The sequence below is a fragment of the Cnephaeus nilssonii genome (assembly GCF_951640355.1).
Source record: "Cnephaeus nilssonii genome assembly, chromosome: 21".
In the NCBI taxonomy this organism is placed as follows: Eukaryota; Metazoa; Chordata; class Mammalia; order Chiroptera; family Vespertilionidae; genus Cnephaeus; species Cnephaeus nilssonii.
In genome coordinates, this window is record NC_137092.1 from 34,777,767 (window position 1) to 34,793,957 (window position 16,191).

Below are 16,191 nucleotides of genomic sequence, written 5' to 3' on the forward strand. Positions count from 1 at the left end.
AGTGCCTGGAACAGTAACTGCTTCCTGAGTGAATGGAAGATCAGGCCCTCTTTTTCCCAGGCTGGCCACACAGACGCACTGCTGTCATCAAACAGGGCCATCAGGAGTGGAGGGGAGGGAGATGTTTCAGCAAGCTTCCTCCTCGCTTCCTCTAAAACAGGCGTCCTCAAACTATGGCCTGCGGGCCACATGCGGGTGTTTTTGCCATTTTGTTTTTTACTTCAAAATAAGATATGTGCAGTGTGCATAGGAATTTGTTCATAGTTTTTTTTTAAACTATAGTCCGGCCCTCCAACGGTCTGAGGGACAGTGAACTGGCCCCCTGTTTAAAAAGTTTGAGGACCCCTGCTCTAAAGTAAGTTTTCTCACCGTTTCTGGGACTTTAAATGTTTTTCTGGTTGTTGTTTTTGCAAAATGTCATTTCTCAAAATAGAAGCACTGTGTTTATAAACCTCTTGAGGTATAGAACAGAGCCATTGGCTGGCTGGAGGTTGCTTTAAAGAGCACCTTATGTTTTCAGTTTTCACAGCGGCTTCTTTGCAAGCCTCGAACAACTGCCTTCACATTCGGCGTCCTAAGGAAAGCAGAACGTCAGCCTCTTGGGCTCCTCAGAAGAGAGCACCAGTGGCCAGGTGACGCTAACAACTGTCCACAGGTGACCTCACAGGAACGGACCCCAATTTCAGCAGAATTACTGCACACATACCTCATTCGATTTGGAAAACGTAATACAATTTTTTAAGAAAGCACATTTTGCCCTGGCCGATTTGGCTCAGTGGTTAGTTATAGCATCGGCCTGCCACCGAGGGTCGAGGGTTCAATTCTTGGTCAAGGGTACATACTTGGGCTGCAGGTTTGATCCCGGGCCCTGGTCAGGGCACATACAGGAGGCAACCAATTGATGTGTCACTCTCACATCAATGTCTCTCCACCCTTCCCCTCCACTCTCATACACATCTCCTAATTTCATTCACCACGCAGAACTGGGGTCATCTCCTGTGGCCTCCAGGTGGCAGTTGGAAGGATTAGGTGTACTTAGCCCCATTTGTAGATGAGGTGACTGAGAATTCCGAGGAAGTGGTGAGTGAATTGCCCAAGGACACAGCAAACAGCGTGAGGACACAGACACAACTCTCATGATCGCTTAGACCAGTGGTTGGCAAACTCATTAGTCAACAGAGCCAAATATCAACAGTACAACGATTGAAATTTCTTTTGAGAGCCGAAAACCAACTTCTGCGCATGGGCCACGAAGTTTCAATCGCACTGTACATGCGCGCCCGCACGTGGTATTTTGTGGAAGAGCCACACTCAAGGGGCCAAAGAGCTGCATGTGGCTCGCGAGCCGCAGTTTGCCGACCACGGGCTTAGACTTTCCTCCGTTTCCTATGCAGACTGTTTCCAAGCACTCGGAAGCACTTTTTAGCGATAAGGGCCACATAAATGTTTGGAATAGCCAAGGACGGTTGTTTAAAATGTCAGTAGACAAACTTACTGACAGGGAAAACTTTTACACCATATTGCCAACCAACAAGAGGCAGGTAACATCAGAATGTCAGTGACCAGAGGCAATGACATTGCCCAAAGGCAGCCTGGGCACGACTGAAGCTGCCTGTGATCCCAGAAGAAGAAAATCACATGAGAGTGAAACTTTTTTTCCCCACCCTCAGTGTTCCCTTCTGTCTGCAGAGCACTCCTTCTTGGTCTAACTAATCTCATAATTCGTCTTGCTGCTCTGACCTCTTTCTAGCAACGTCTGCTACTGTGAATGTAGGTCAGGGAAGCAGCTTTGCAGGAACCTGTCCTTTTGCCACGACTCTGTTGTGATCTGTGATGGGCAAGGGTGAGACTGTCTCCACTTTCCTGGGATTCCATTTTAAAACACACTTCCGCCCGTGTCACCTTGATCTAGTGCACCCAGCGCCTGAGCCTCGTTACAGTCACTTTGTACTTAGCTCGTTTAGAAACGCAATGCCCTGTGCCGAGTAGATGTCAAATGGATTTACTAGTATGTGTCAAGTGAGAGGGACCGCAGCAAAGAGCCCGCCAGAGCCCACTGCCTGGAGCAAAGACTCAGGGTTCTGGTCCCAGCTGCTCCTGCCCTCCCCTCTCCTGTCTGCCCTGCTCCCTCACCACCTGCTGGACACTCCAGCCAGTTTTCCTTGGACTTTTTGTGCCATTTGTAGGAAGGACTTGCTGGATCATCCAGATGTTGGCATCCAACATCCAACCATGGTCCTCTGACACCTTCTGCCCAGGCCCTTCAGTTCCATTAGCGCTCCCCCTCCAGGGCCCTCCCCTCCTCTCTCCATTCCCTCCCGCATCTTCATTTCCCTGCTGGGCACATCCCGGGGCAGCACTGCCGGCCAGGCTCCATCGGGAGCCTTAGGTCCAAGCAGGGATGGCGCCTTGCCCTCAGGAAGGGCTGTTTGCCGTTGTCTCTCACTGTTCTGTGGACCCCTGGGTGGGCATGTGTGTGCCCCCTCCTTTCCTGGAAGCTTAGGGGACGCAGGGCCCTTCCAGATGCTTTAGGACCAATCAGAGTGGCAGGTGAGTGAAGAGTTGGCTCCTCGGCAGGGCCTGTTTATTCAGCATTTATTGAGTGCCTACTGTGTGCTCCCTGCCTTGAAGGGCTCTTGACCCAGTTAAAAGTGCACATGAATTTGCCTCAGCGGTTTCTGAAAGTGCCGCGCTGCTCCCTGGGGTGATGGCATGTCCTTATAGCCGTGTGAAGGTCACTTTTGCCTTTGTTTTTTCCAATGTAGCCCCTGTTTCTGGAGGCCACGGTCTTTTCGGCGGGTAGAGAGCTCTTTTAGCAAAACATAAAAACATCTTTATCTTGTTCTTCCCCTCAGAGCTGCTGCCAGCAAGGTTAGGTTACCCTCCAAGGGTTTTTCTCTTATGGATTTTCACAGAAAAAAAAATTAATTGGAAGGTAACACATATACCTTGATAACTCCATTGTGAACATGTTGAAAGACATTTAACATAGTTTGTTTTCTAGAAGTATCTTAATAGGACTTTTGTTCATATAAAATGTTTCCCTATTTTTTTTTTTACAGCTACACAGTGCTAATTTAGGCAAGTCTCCTGAATAGTCTTCGTTAAACAATAGGCACTCACTGCTAATAAGCACACTTTAAAAAGCAGGGTTTCAAATCCTTACTAACAGTTCTTTCTGTCCCTTTTCCCACCCCACCTTGAACCCAAGAGCCAAGGTTCAAAGGAATTTAGATAAAAGACGTAGTCCCTGACTCATTTTTCTAAGCATCAAGGCGGCAAAGGCTAGCAGTGAATTAATTTATGGCTCTGCCAAGTTGGACAGATAAAAATCACCATTCACTCTGAAGTTCATTTAGAAGAACTAACTACTGGAGGACACTTAAATTCACACTCCAGAAACTGAGAACAAGAAATGGCAACTCGTTTGGAAAATTAATCTTCATAGGCCTTAGCAGCAATTAGGGTGCCCTGAATGGAGAGGCTTGAGTGAGGCCCGGATTTGGGAAGGGGTGTGGGACTTTGGGCGATAAACTGCCTGTCAGCTAATCAGAGCGGCAGCTGCAGGAGCCCCAGGCTGGACTTCAGGTTTCTTTACATTCAGCTTTGAAAAGGGGAGAGGCTGTCAGGACCTTAAAGAGGCTCCCTCGGGGGCGGGGGGGCGCCCACTTTGATGCTGTTCTTCTAAAAGGGTTTTTCAGGGGCATTAATAAGTGGGTTTATGAAGAGACTGGGCATTCCTCTTGGATCTGCTAAACAGATAATGAGGATTTCTAGTCATTAGAGCAATGACACCAGATGGAAATTCCCAGGACAGGCACCATCTGAAACCGAGAGCGGGCACCAAACACCTCCTAAATCCTGCAAAGTGAACTTGAGGTTTCCTGCCCACTACATGACGTGAACTCTGGAATTTCTGTTTTCAGCACATTCAACAGAAATTTGGACATAACATGAGGAAATAACAGTTTCTCGAGGTGTTAAATAAAAATTAGAAAAAATTCCTCTAATTCCAGGTGAAGCCCATTAGGGATTCAGCAACAAGGCCAGCTTCCTTCTGTTTCGCCAGCCAGCAGGTGTGGGATGGAAGTTGTAAAGGTCCTCTTTGTTTTATGGAGGCGAAAGCTACTTGTCCTGGCTAAATTAGGGGCCATGCCAGGACTAGCATGCGAACAGTTGTTCTGAGACCCGGCCCTGGGCTCGATCTTCCCACAACCTAGAAATCTGTGATGAAGAATAAATCGTCCGGGGTCTCCTTCATGAGTCCCTTCTATGTGCAGACATAGTAGGACCTACACATAAGTGGGGGACCCCTGTGGACTCATTCCAAATGATGCAAAAATGAAGTCACATGCAGCTGAGGGGGGGGGGGGGGAACTTGCCCTTTAGGCAGGCACACCAGGGTTCGAGGTCTGCGCCTCTGCCTAGACAGGTGATCTTGGGTAAGTTATTAAAGCTCTCCGAGCCTCAGTTTCTTTATCTAAAAAAAGTAAACAATGCCTGCCTCCCAGAGCTTGTCATGAAACTAAATTTGGAGGAGATGACATTGACAAAGCTGGTAGCCCTGGTGCTTAATAAAAGCGGGTCCCCTCCTACTTGCCACCTGAATTCCTTTATCTGAGAACAAAGTTTGATTACAGATTAATGGCATGAGCAACACCTTTGCTAAGGTGTAATCAGTGACTCAACAAACATAAAGCACACAGGAGACCCTACTCTGGCCAATAAGAGATTCTGATGGTTTTAAATGCTTCAGGAGAAGGGCATGGCTAGTCTGATTAGACGTGAGGGAACTGAGAGAGGGTGGGAAAAGGGAGGTCAGGGCCGTACAGACCAGAGATGTTCACTAGAAATATAATGCAAGCCACAATTCTCATCCAAAATGTCCCAGCAGCCACATTTGAAAGTAAAGAAACAGGTAACATTTAATCATGGATTTTATTTTACCCAATATATCCAAAATATGATTATTTCAATTTGTACTAATATAGAAATTACTAGTGAGCTACTTTATGTTCTTTTTTCCTACTGAGTCTTTGAAATCAGTATCTATTTTACACCTACAGCACATCTCAATTCAGAACAGCCGCATTTCAAGCATTCACGGTGCTGGGCCACACAGGTTTAGACAAATCCCCAGGTACCAACCACTGTGCCGGGTTTGGGGGGACCAAAACGTCTAGACTAGAGCATGGTTCCTGCCCTCAAGATGCTCGCTGTCTAGTGTGGGGTCTAGGACAGATGGGGGAAATTTTACCCAACAACATACATTGGCCTGTAGTTTCCCAAACTGCTTACCATAAAACACTAAACCTGTAGTTCAATCCTCTTCCAAGCCTTCAACACACCCCAACCACAGGACAATCTTCCTTCGCATTGTCTGTAGGAACCATGGTCATACTGTGCCTCTGACTTGGAAGTTGGGAGGTACAGCACCCTAGGAAGCAGTTTAAGGGAAGGAGGTGCCTTGTCCTCTCATTCCTTCAGGCCACGGAGTGCCCACGTTATACTGGGTGCGCCCCGATTCCAGACCAGTTGCCAAGAAACTGACCGCCAAGTGTCAGCCCTAACGGAACCCGTTACCTGTCTCCTGGGCGAGCGGCGGCGGCAGCGGGAGCCATCCGTGGTGAAGACGCAGCTGCTCTCCCTGAGGGCCGCACCCCACCCTACCCAGGCCTCTTTCCCTCGCCCCTCCCTTGAGAGCCTCTTCATTTCCTCCACTGCCTGGCTGGGCTCAGGGGGAGACTCAGCCCCACGTGAAAAGCCAATGGCTGATGCTGCTTGCAGAGCAATCTTTGCCGTGCAGGCCCGGGCCGCAGCAAAACCACAAGTTGAGATTTGCTTTAAGATTCCTTAGCAGTTTTTGGAAATTCTTTCTCCCTTTCTGCAACTCACCCCTGTGCCCACCCTAAGGTCCTTCCTTTACTATTTCCGCTGACAAACGAATTCATATTAAGGAGTTATTGACTCAGTGGGCCATCTTTCACGGGGATATTTGCATTTTTAAAGATAAAATAATAATCAAAAGAACGCCTGGCTGGTGTCCAGTGTAGCTCAGCAGTTGAGCATCGACCCAGGAACCAAGAGGCCGCAGGTTCAATTCTTGGTCAGGGCTGGGCCTTTTGCGGGCTCCATCCCCTGTGGGGAGTGGGGTGGGTGCCGGAGGCAGCCGATTGACTATGTTTCTCATTGATGTTTATATCTCTCTATCCCTCCCCTTCCTCTCTCTCTAAAAAATTAATAAAAACATATTTTTTTTAAAAAAGAATGCCTAATATGTATTGAGTGCTTACTAGGTGCTAGGCACTGTGCTAAGAGGGTAAAGCCTCACTCCAGGGAATGACTGAACAATGATGGAGTTTCAAGCATATGACACCAGGTGAAACAGAGGCGCTTTTAAAATCATACTTAGTATACACCTTGAATGCAACCCTATGTATGGGGAATGTTGTCAGTGGAGGATATAGGAGGCCTACACTATTTTTAATATATATATTTTTTTGGTAAATTACAGAGCCATCATCTTTATTGGGGGGGGGGGTGGTACAGGATTGTTTGTTTCGTACATTCACTCATTCATTCAACAAGGATTTGTTGGGTGCTACTCTGAGTCAGGCACGGGCAGCGCTGGGGATCCGGCCGTGATCCAGAACGCCAGAGCTCCGCTCTCAGAGCTCACAGTGTAGCGAGGGGAGACAGACAGTAAAACAGTAAGAGGGAATTCCAGATGTGCTCATCCTGCAAACAAAATGGACAGGGCACTGTGATCCAGAAAAACTGGGAAGTGGGGCAGAGGCTCCTTAGATCTAGGCTGCTGGGGGAGGCCTCCTGGGGGAGGTAACGTGGTTGCCTGCGTCCCACCAGGCTCTTTCGTGGCCCCCTCTGCTCATTCTTCCTCCTTCACCCACCTGTGGGCCTCAGAGCCCAGGCCTGGGCCTTCTCCTCCTTTATACCTGTGCACTCTCCCTCGGTGCTCTTGGCCAATATCCTCACTTTATCTATATGCTGAGATCTCCCAAATGTATCTCTCCGGCCCCGATAAGTCTTTTGAGAGCAGCAGACCCACAGATTCAAGTGTCAATCTGATATCACCCCTGGAAAGTCTGCCCGATCTCAAAATTAACATGCCTAAGACAGACCTCGGTTCTCCACCTCCCTCAACCTGTTTCTGCTCCCCTGATCCCGGACTCAATAAGCCATACTGCTCTGTACCCAATCGCTCAAACCAAACGTTTGAGCTATTATCATTATTTTATATTTTTAAATTTTTTGAATAGGTCATTGTGGCAGGCAGGATAGCCCCCATAGAAGCCCATATCCTAATCTCTGGAATCTGTGGCTATGTTACCTTACATGGCTAAAAGGATTTTGCACACGGCGTTAAATTAAGGACCTCGAGATCTGTAGAGTACCTATACAGTGGTCGGCAAACTCATTAGTCAACAGAGCCAAATATCAACAGTACAACGATTGAAATTTCTTTTGAGAGCCAAATTTTTTAAACTTAAACTTCTTCTAACACCACTTCTTCAAAATAGACTCGCCCAGGTCGTGGTATTTTGTGGAAGAGCCACACTCAAGGGGCCAAAGAGCCGCATGTGGCTCGCGAGCCGCAGTTTGCCAACCACTGCCCTATGTTAACCGGGTGGGTCACATCTAATCACAGGCATCCTTAAAAGCAGATAACCTTTCCAGAGTGTGGTCAGAGGGACATGGGACTTTGGGAGGATGGTCAGAGACATGCAACATTTCTGGACTTAAAGATGGAGGAAGCAGCCATGAGCCAAGGAATGTTGGCAGCCCTTAGAAGTTAGAAAAAGCAAAGCAACAGACTTTCCTGTAGACCCTCCAGAAAGGAGCACAGCCCTGCTGACACCTTGATTTTAATGCAGTGTCAAATTTCTAACCTGCAGAACTATAAGATGGTAAATTTTCACTGGTGTAGCCACTGTGTTTGTGATAATTTGGTGAAGCAGCAATAGAAAACTAATAAAGTAATGTAGTCACATGATTCAAAATTTAAAAAGTGCAAGTTGATCTACAATGACAAGCCTCCTCTCACCCTGCCCCCACCCACCTGGTTCCCCTCCTGAATTGTACTCTCTGCTACCAATTTCTTGCTATGTCCTTCCAGAAATATTTTATGGATATATAAGTGAATAGGACCATATTCCCCCCTTTATTTTATACAAGTGGTAGCATACTGTACATACCGTTACACATTTTTAACCCAACAATATGTACTGGAGCAGCGGTCGCCAACCTTTCGGACCTCACAGACCACCGGTTGGCGACCACTGGACTAGAGGATTTTCTTTGGAGCTTTTTCACTGTTTTATTTATGGTGTGAACAACAAGAAGGGATTCTATGGAAAGTAACCTCTCAGGGAGATCTGATCATAAATTCCTAAATAGACAGGTCAACGTGGGTAGTCATGCCTCAGGCCTATAACTTATTTAGTAAAAAGTTTATCTTTGCCTTAAGCAAGCCCTGTCCATAGTTTCTGTGCACCTAGGTTAACACATCTTTGAAATGTCTCTTTTCAGATCCTTCAAGAAAAACCAGCCCCAAGAGAGCACATAATCTTTAACTGTCCTGTAACCAATCCCCATCTTGCTTTCTCCCACCTGGAGATCATCTTCCTATGTTTTCTCCTTAATTCCAAATGCATCAAAGAAGCTGCAGGCTGTAATGCCGAGAAGCATCTTCTCAGTCTGCTGAGATCTTGCTGCCAGTCAGGCACAGCCTCTGTTATCTGTCTCACTGGTGGTACCAGGAAACAGACTTCCTTGTATTAAGTACACTTCATGTACTAGTATTTCTAATAAGATGACTTTCCTGAAAGTGAAATGTGATAGCTCTGGCTTTTAAAAGGTGACATATAAATACATTTCATAACTTATTTTTTTAAATTTAAAATTTTCCACAGGTTTGGAAACTTTTACATTGACAATGGTTCCACAGCATTCCTGACCACAATTACTTAGCCAGTCTCTTCCTGAGGTCTATTCGCAAGTGTCACTGGACCCAAGTTTGTGTATCCAACGCTTCAAAAGGCCAAAACTCAAAATGTCAGAGTTTGGAGTAAGGCAATGTTTATGGGTCAAGAAGATGCCAACCAAGAAGATGGGAGACCTCATAGTGGCTCAAACTCATCTTGCTCAGTGGACTAGGTTAAGGGTTTTTAAGGGGTTAGGGGGAACAGGTTTGCAAACGTGCTAGTGGGGCAAGTTTTAATTGGGGAACCTTGGAGCTTGGCCATTTATGGTAAGGGGTGACAACACCGGAAATTCCTCAACATTAGATCCTTCGCCTCTGAAAGTGCCCAGGGTTCAAGTTCTGGTTATCTCTTATCTTTGGTTCTGTGGAGGGGTCAGGGGTTGGGGGGGGGGGGGGTGCAAGGCTTTAGTTCCGGGGGCAGCTGGAGGTCAAAGTTCTCTTTTCTGCGCATGCTTCTGCTGCATGACTTGCAGTTTTGTTCTGTTGTCTCTGAAAAGCACCTCCGTATCTCGTTAAACTGCTGGTTCTGCGGTTACACAAGCTCTCCTATCACAAACGATGCTGGGTGAATACGTAACCTTGAACTAGCAGCATTGTGCACAGGACTCAGTCTTTCTGTGGGACAAATTCAGGCGTCATCCGCGATCCTTCCTTCCCTTCATCCCCATCCACTTCGGGATCCTGTCCTGTGGGTTCTATCTCCAGAACAAACCTCAGCCACCACTTCTTTCCTGGGGCTCCAGCTCCACCCAGTCCAGTGGACACACCCACGTGAGAGGCCCTCGGCTTCCTGTCCTTGCATCTCGCCCTTTGGGGGAAGGGTGTTCTTGGGGCCTTGGATTTCTCATCTCTGAAATAGGATCAGTGCGACTAGGCGTCCTGATTTTTCTGTGACGGGGCTTCGTTTGGAGGCTCTCAGAGAAAGGACGCCTGTTAAACCTGGAGGGAAGAGCAGGCAAGTGTCCTGGTGGCCCGGAATGGGCATAAACTTAATTGTACCGTCAGTGTGTGTTTGCCACCTGTGGGTTTCCAAGGCATTTTAATGGAGCAGGAACAAGACAGGAGTTTTTAGCACTGGAGACAAATCCAGGAGACCTTGAGATTGAAATTCTGCCACAGCTTTAGAATGTAGTCCTACCCTGAGGGCCCTGGAGGAAGTTCCAGGATGAGAATGGATTCAGAGCCCAGCGTGCTGGTAGAGGAGCTAAAACACTGGAGCCCCAGCTGGTTTGGCTCAGTGGATAAAGCATCAGTCTGCAGGCTGAAAGGTCCTGGGTTTGATTCCAGTCAAGGGTACATGCCCAGGTTGCCAGCTCGATCCCCAGTAGGGGGTGTGCAAGAGGCAGCCAATCAATGATTCTCTCTCATCATTGATATTTCTATCTCTCTTTCCCTTCCTTTCTGAAATCAATAAAAATATTTATTTTTAAAAAAGGGGAAGGACCATCACCCTTCAAATACAAACAATACTTTAAAATAAACATATATATATATGTAACCACTGGAGAAAGGAGGAAAGCCAGATGAGGCCCCTGTCACCAGAAATCGGAAAACGAAAACCAGTGGTGGTAACAAAGGAAAGGCATCAGCGTGTTGTCGCCGTGGCCTGCTTTATCTCTCTCCCCCTTATAATAAAAATGCAATCATGCATTTACTGAGCATGTACTGTGTGTCATGCATTTTCACATAAGCTTTTCTTTAATCTTCCTAACAACCCCATTTGACAGAGAAGGAAACGAAGGGGCAGAGAGCATTTTCATTTTTAGCCTTTTAGGGGTTGAGTCCCTGATCACACAGTACGGCCTGAGGGCAGGTGGACACCTTGATAGCTTTCCTGAACAATTAAAACACGTATGGAGGTGGATGATCTGCACACTGTACTTCAGTCAGTTAATACATACACTAGCGTACATATAAGCTACGGATAGCAGCCTAACATTGTGCAAGATCAGACTCTAGAGAGAGACTTCCTGGGTTCGAGCCTGGTTTCATCATTACCAGTCGTGTGACCTTGGACAATGATTCTCTCTCATCATGGATGTTTCTATCTCTCTCTCCCTCTCTCTCTCTCCCTTCCTCTCTGAAATCAATAAAAAAAAATTTTTTTTTTAAAAGGGGAAGGGCCATCACCTTTCAAATACAAATAAGACTTTCCTTTACCTCTCTGGGATCATTTACCTTAAGGGTTGTTGAGAGAATTACATGAGTGAAGACACTTAAAGTACTTAGGGCAGTGTGTGGCATAAAGTGGACAGTGTGTGGCATAAAGTGGACAGTGTGTGGCATAAAGTGGACAGTGTGTGGCATAAAGTGGGCACCCAGTTAGTGGCAGTCTGCCTGCTGCCCAGGCTGTAACCAGGGTGCCAGTATGGAGTGCTGACTTGGTGTCAAGTGCTGGGCTGGGGGACATAAAAAGCACTCCTCCTGAGGGTGTCTCCTGGACTCCTCACACCATCCTGTAAGGAAATCGTTCTCTCCTTTGTCCAGTGCGGGACCGGAAGCTCCAAAACAACCCAGATGTTGCACATCCAGCTGTTAAGGGGCAGGATGAACATCCACGCCCTGCTTTGTCTGCTTCCAACACCTGGGCTCAGTACCAAGCACGGAAGCTGGTTGTTAGGGTGCGGTCTGCTCTCTGGCAAGCCCGAGGCATGGGCTGCTCTTCCTGCCCACAGGTACGCAAACACATACACAGCACACGCACACACAGCACTCATACGTGAACACATACACAGCACATGCACACACAGCAGTCATACGTAAACATATACACAGCACACGCACACACACAGCACTCATACGCGAACACATACACAGCACACGCACACACACAGCACTCATACGCGAACACATACACAGCACACACACACACACAGCACTCATACGCGAACACATACACAGCACACACACACACACAGCACTCAGGTGAGAGACTTCCCCAATACCTGTGCCCTCTGCTGACTGTGCTGCCACGATTTCTAGTCTGAAAGTCACTTTCCCATAATACGGTTGACAGTGGTTTAGGAAATGACTCAAAATAGATGAATTATTGACATGGTGAGATGCTGGGGACATTGGATCCTTCTTATTTCCAGTTCAGGAAAACAAGAGGCTTTGCCCAATGAAAGCAGACCAAGCCCTGGGGGGAAAGTTTGCATTTGTGCCAGTAAGCTCTTGAGCAATAAACACATGGTTTGATCGCCTTAAACTTCTTCATAATTCAGGTCTGGGTGGGGATAACTAGCAGAGGGGTGCATGGGGGGATTTTTACACTGGTCAGCAATACAATAATGATTCTTGAAGGCAAAATAGAAAATATTTGCGAAAAGTGAGCAATGATAGGATTTCTCATCACACAGCTCTGCACCACCCTGCACACACCCATCTGTCTTCTTACAATAAAAACAGCTCAAATTTTCCATCAGGCAGGAAATTGATCTCGCTCTTCCTTTCCCTCGCCTCCTCTCTCTCACTCTCTCTTTCTGTCTTGCTCTTCTAGGAAGAAATTCTTCAATTTCAGACACTAAAGATCATCCAATACTGGTCATCAGTTTTAAAGTCAGGCAAATCTGGGTTTGAATTCTAGCTCTGGCACCTTAGGCAAGTTACTTAAACTCCCTATGTCTCAGTTATTTCACATGTAAAATGGGCTTTAAAGTAATACCTAGCCCTCGCCGGTTTGGCTCAGTGGATAGAGCGTCGGCCTGCAGACCCAAGGGTCCCGGGTTAGATTCCAGTCAAGGGCACATACCTTGGTTGCAGGGTCCTCCCGCATCTGGGCCCTGGTCGGGGCACGTGCAGGAGGCAACCAATTGATGTGTTTCTCTCACATCGATATTTCTCTCTGTCTTTCCCTCTCTCTCCCACTCTCTCTAAAAATCAATGGGAAAATATCCTTAGGTGAGGATTAAAAAAATAAAAAGAAGAATTAACAGATTTTTAAATAATAATAATAATACCTAGCATTCATTGGTTTGAGGGTTGAATGAACTAATGTTCGTAAGGTCCTCAGCTCAGAGCCTGGCACATAGCCCATGTTACTAGAATGTTCCTTGTTGTTAGCATCCAATCCAACACCTTCATTTCATAGACAACTATCATCAGAGAAAAGTGATTTCTCTACGGTCATATGGCCAGTTAGTGGCAGAGCCAGGACTAGATCCAAGCAGCAGATCCCAGTCCACACAGCATCGTTCATTCATCAGCTTCAAGCAGAAGGACGCTGGGACATTTTCCAGTTGGTCACATTCATGCCGAGCTGACGGTGGTGCCAGGGCCAGGGCCGAGGGCACCCTGGATTGCTGGCTCCCCGCGATCAGGGGCCAGCTGAGCAGAAAGGGGAAACAGCTGCATGTGCCACATGGACACACTGCCTCTGGGGCGATTGGCCCTGATAAAGCCGGTGTCCACAGAGCGCTAAGCAACCGTCCTCTCGTTGCTAATTTATCTTTTGGAAGCTGAAGCTGCAGAAAAGAGAAGTTGATAGGATGGTGTCACCGTCAAACATCTTCAAACACTCCGGAAGCCGACAAACCTTTGTGTCCAACCAGCCCCGATCCGCATCCCTGGGGGTCTCTCTCTGTCTCCAAAGCCCCCCTCCCAATGCTGAGAGCCTGTGTGATTGCCTGTGGCCCTGCTGGGCAAATTGGTTTCTGTACTGATGACATCTGAAGAAGCAAGTTGCTCCCAGTGATGGCCAGTTCTCTGATGTTGCTGGAGATGGTATATATCAAGCTCCCTTCCCCTTTTGGGTGGGGAGATCCAACATCTTGCTGCTGCCCAAGACTGCTTCGGTCCGTAAGTTCCCTTAATAAACTCTTGGTTTAATTCTGGAGTTGTCAGCCTCTTTCTCTGGTCTCACAGCCCCCTATTCCTTTGGAGTCGTTCCAGTTCACCTCGGAAATTTTTCACAACAGCCCTGTTTTTGCCCACATGGTACAATTTTACCTCAAATGCTCCTCCCTTTCCCTTTTCTTAAAGGACACACACACACACACACACACACACACACACACACACACACAATCACACATGTGCCCGTGGGCTTTTGTTCCCTACGGAAAGTATTTAAATTGTCCACAGCAACATTCAATTCCAGTATAAGAGGATCCAGTAACATACAGTCAGGGCAGTACAGTTTCTGGTGTTTCCAGAGAGAACAGAATCCACTAATTCTCTCAAATGTCCCCACACTCCTGCCTCTAACCTTTCCGAAATCCAACCAGACCCCAGGGCTCCTCGCAGACCATCCAGGCTGTCTCTGCTCCAGTCAGTGGCCAGGTGTTCCACAGCTGCCCAGACCAACCAGCTGCTTTTCAAGCCTGAGCCAGCCGAACCCTCTCCACTTAGTAAACAGAGGTGAGGGGGAGACAGGGAGGGGCCTGGAAGATGGGAGAGGGAAGGGCCATGGTTATGCTCATTTCAACCCTTCGGTAATAATGATAATTCTGCAGGAAGCTCATTGAACCGAAAGTTAGGAGGCCTGGGTCCTAATCCTGGCTCGATCACTAAATGAACCCCATGCACTTAGGCTGGTCACTTGCTTCTGTGCCTCAGTGTTCTCTGCTCTGTGCCTGGGTTCGCCTGGAAGAGGCTTCTAGTGCCAGGTCTTTAGAGTGACAATCTTCAGTCCTGATGACACCTTATAGCTTTTCAGGTACTTGCACATGCCGTATTTTGTGTATCTAATCCTCCTTAAAACACAACAATGTAGGTAGGGTATTTGACAAATGAAGAAATTAAGGTACCTATTGGTTGGGCAAACCATGGCAGAGCTTAGTGCTAAAATGAGTTAGTTCGACTTCCAGCCACCTGTGGCTCACACTGCCCTCTTGGGTGCAGACAGTCTCCCCAACAAAAGGTCAAAGAGAAGGACTCCTTGTAAGTGGGCAAATGCCAAAGAGGCTTTCTTCCCTAGGGTCAGGGGTCAAGGATTTGGGCTATGCCCCAAGCTCTTTTGATGTCTTTTTAACATTTAGAGCCCAAGGCAGGATTCAACTTAGTTCCAAACCCTATCTGTTTCTTGGGCTTCGGAGATGGAAAGCAGAGCTGATCTCAACCAGGTCCCGACCTCCAACCCAGAGCTCGAAAGTATTGTCACGTGTGACAGCAGTGATGGCCTCTGCAGCCCTCGTTTAGGCATGTCAGGGTTAGAGGAAGATGCCCTCTATCTCCACTCGGGGAAATAAAGCCCACCCTCTGTGTGGTAGGTGGGATGTCCACAGAGATAAGCACATGCTGAGGGGCCTCACATGCTGGGATAGCGAAATGCTGAGCCCTGCCTCCCCCGCCCCCTAAGTTCCACTGACAGACAGGATGCTGCTGCTGCTGAACTGTGTCCCCCAAATTTTACCGATCGAAGTCCTAACCCCCAGGACTTCAGAATGTGACTGTGTTTGGAGATGAGACCTTTAAAGAGGTGATTAAGGTTAAATGAGGTCCTATGTGTGGATCCTAGTCAATATAACTGGTGTCCTTATAAGAAGAGGACATTTGGACACAGACACACCCAGAGGGAAGACCATGTGAGGACACAGGGAGGAGATGGTGGCCATCTACAAGCCAAGGAGAGAGGCCTCAAGAGAAACCATCCCTGCCGGCACCTTGATCTTGGAGTTCTAGCTTCCAGAATCATGAGGAAATAAATTTCTGTTGTTTAAGCCACCCGGTCTGTGATCCTTTGCATGGCAGTCTGAGTAAACTAATCCAGGCACCTGCTCCAGAACCCCTCACCCCCAGCACCTCTCTGGCCCTTGAGGGCTGCCTCCGTTTTCTCCTCTGAACCTCCCCCTACCCTACAGCCCTGGATTCATCAAGTCCTTGGGATCAAAAAAACTGGCTCCACAACCCACTGCCAAATCTTCCCATTCCAGGGGCTTTGGGGGTGCTGATTTCTGTTTCAAAGTGGGCTGGGGGGAGTAAACTGCCATTGGGGCTCCTAAGGGGCTGAGGAGAGAACAGGAAATACAGACAAAACAAACCGATTAATGCTGAGTTAGAGCCCTGGCTGGTGCAGCCAAGTGGTTAGAGTGTTGGCCGGCCCACCAAAGGGTTGTGGGCTTCATTCCTGATCAAAGGCACATACCTGGGTTGCAGATTGCATCTCTGGCCCTGGTCGGGGTGTATGTGGGAGGCAACCAATCAATGTGTCTCTCTCACATTGATGTTTCTCTCTCTCTCTCTCTCTCTCT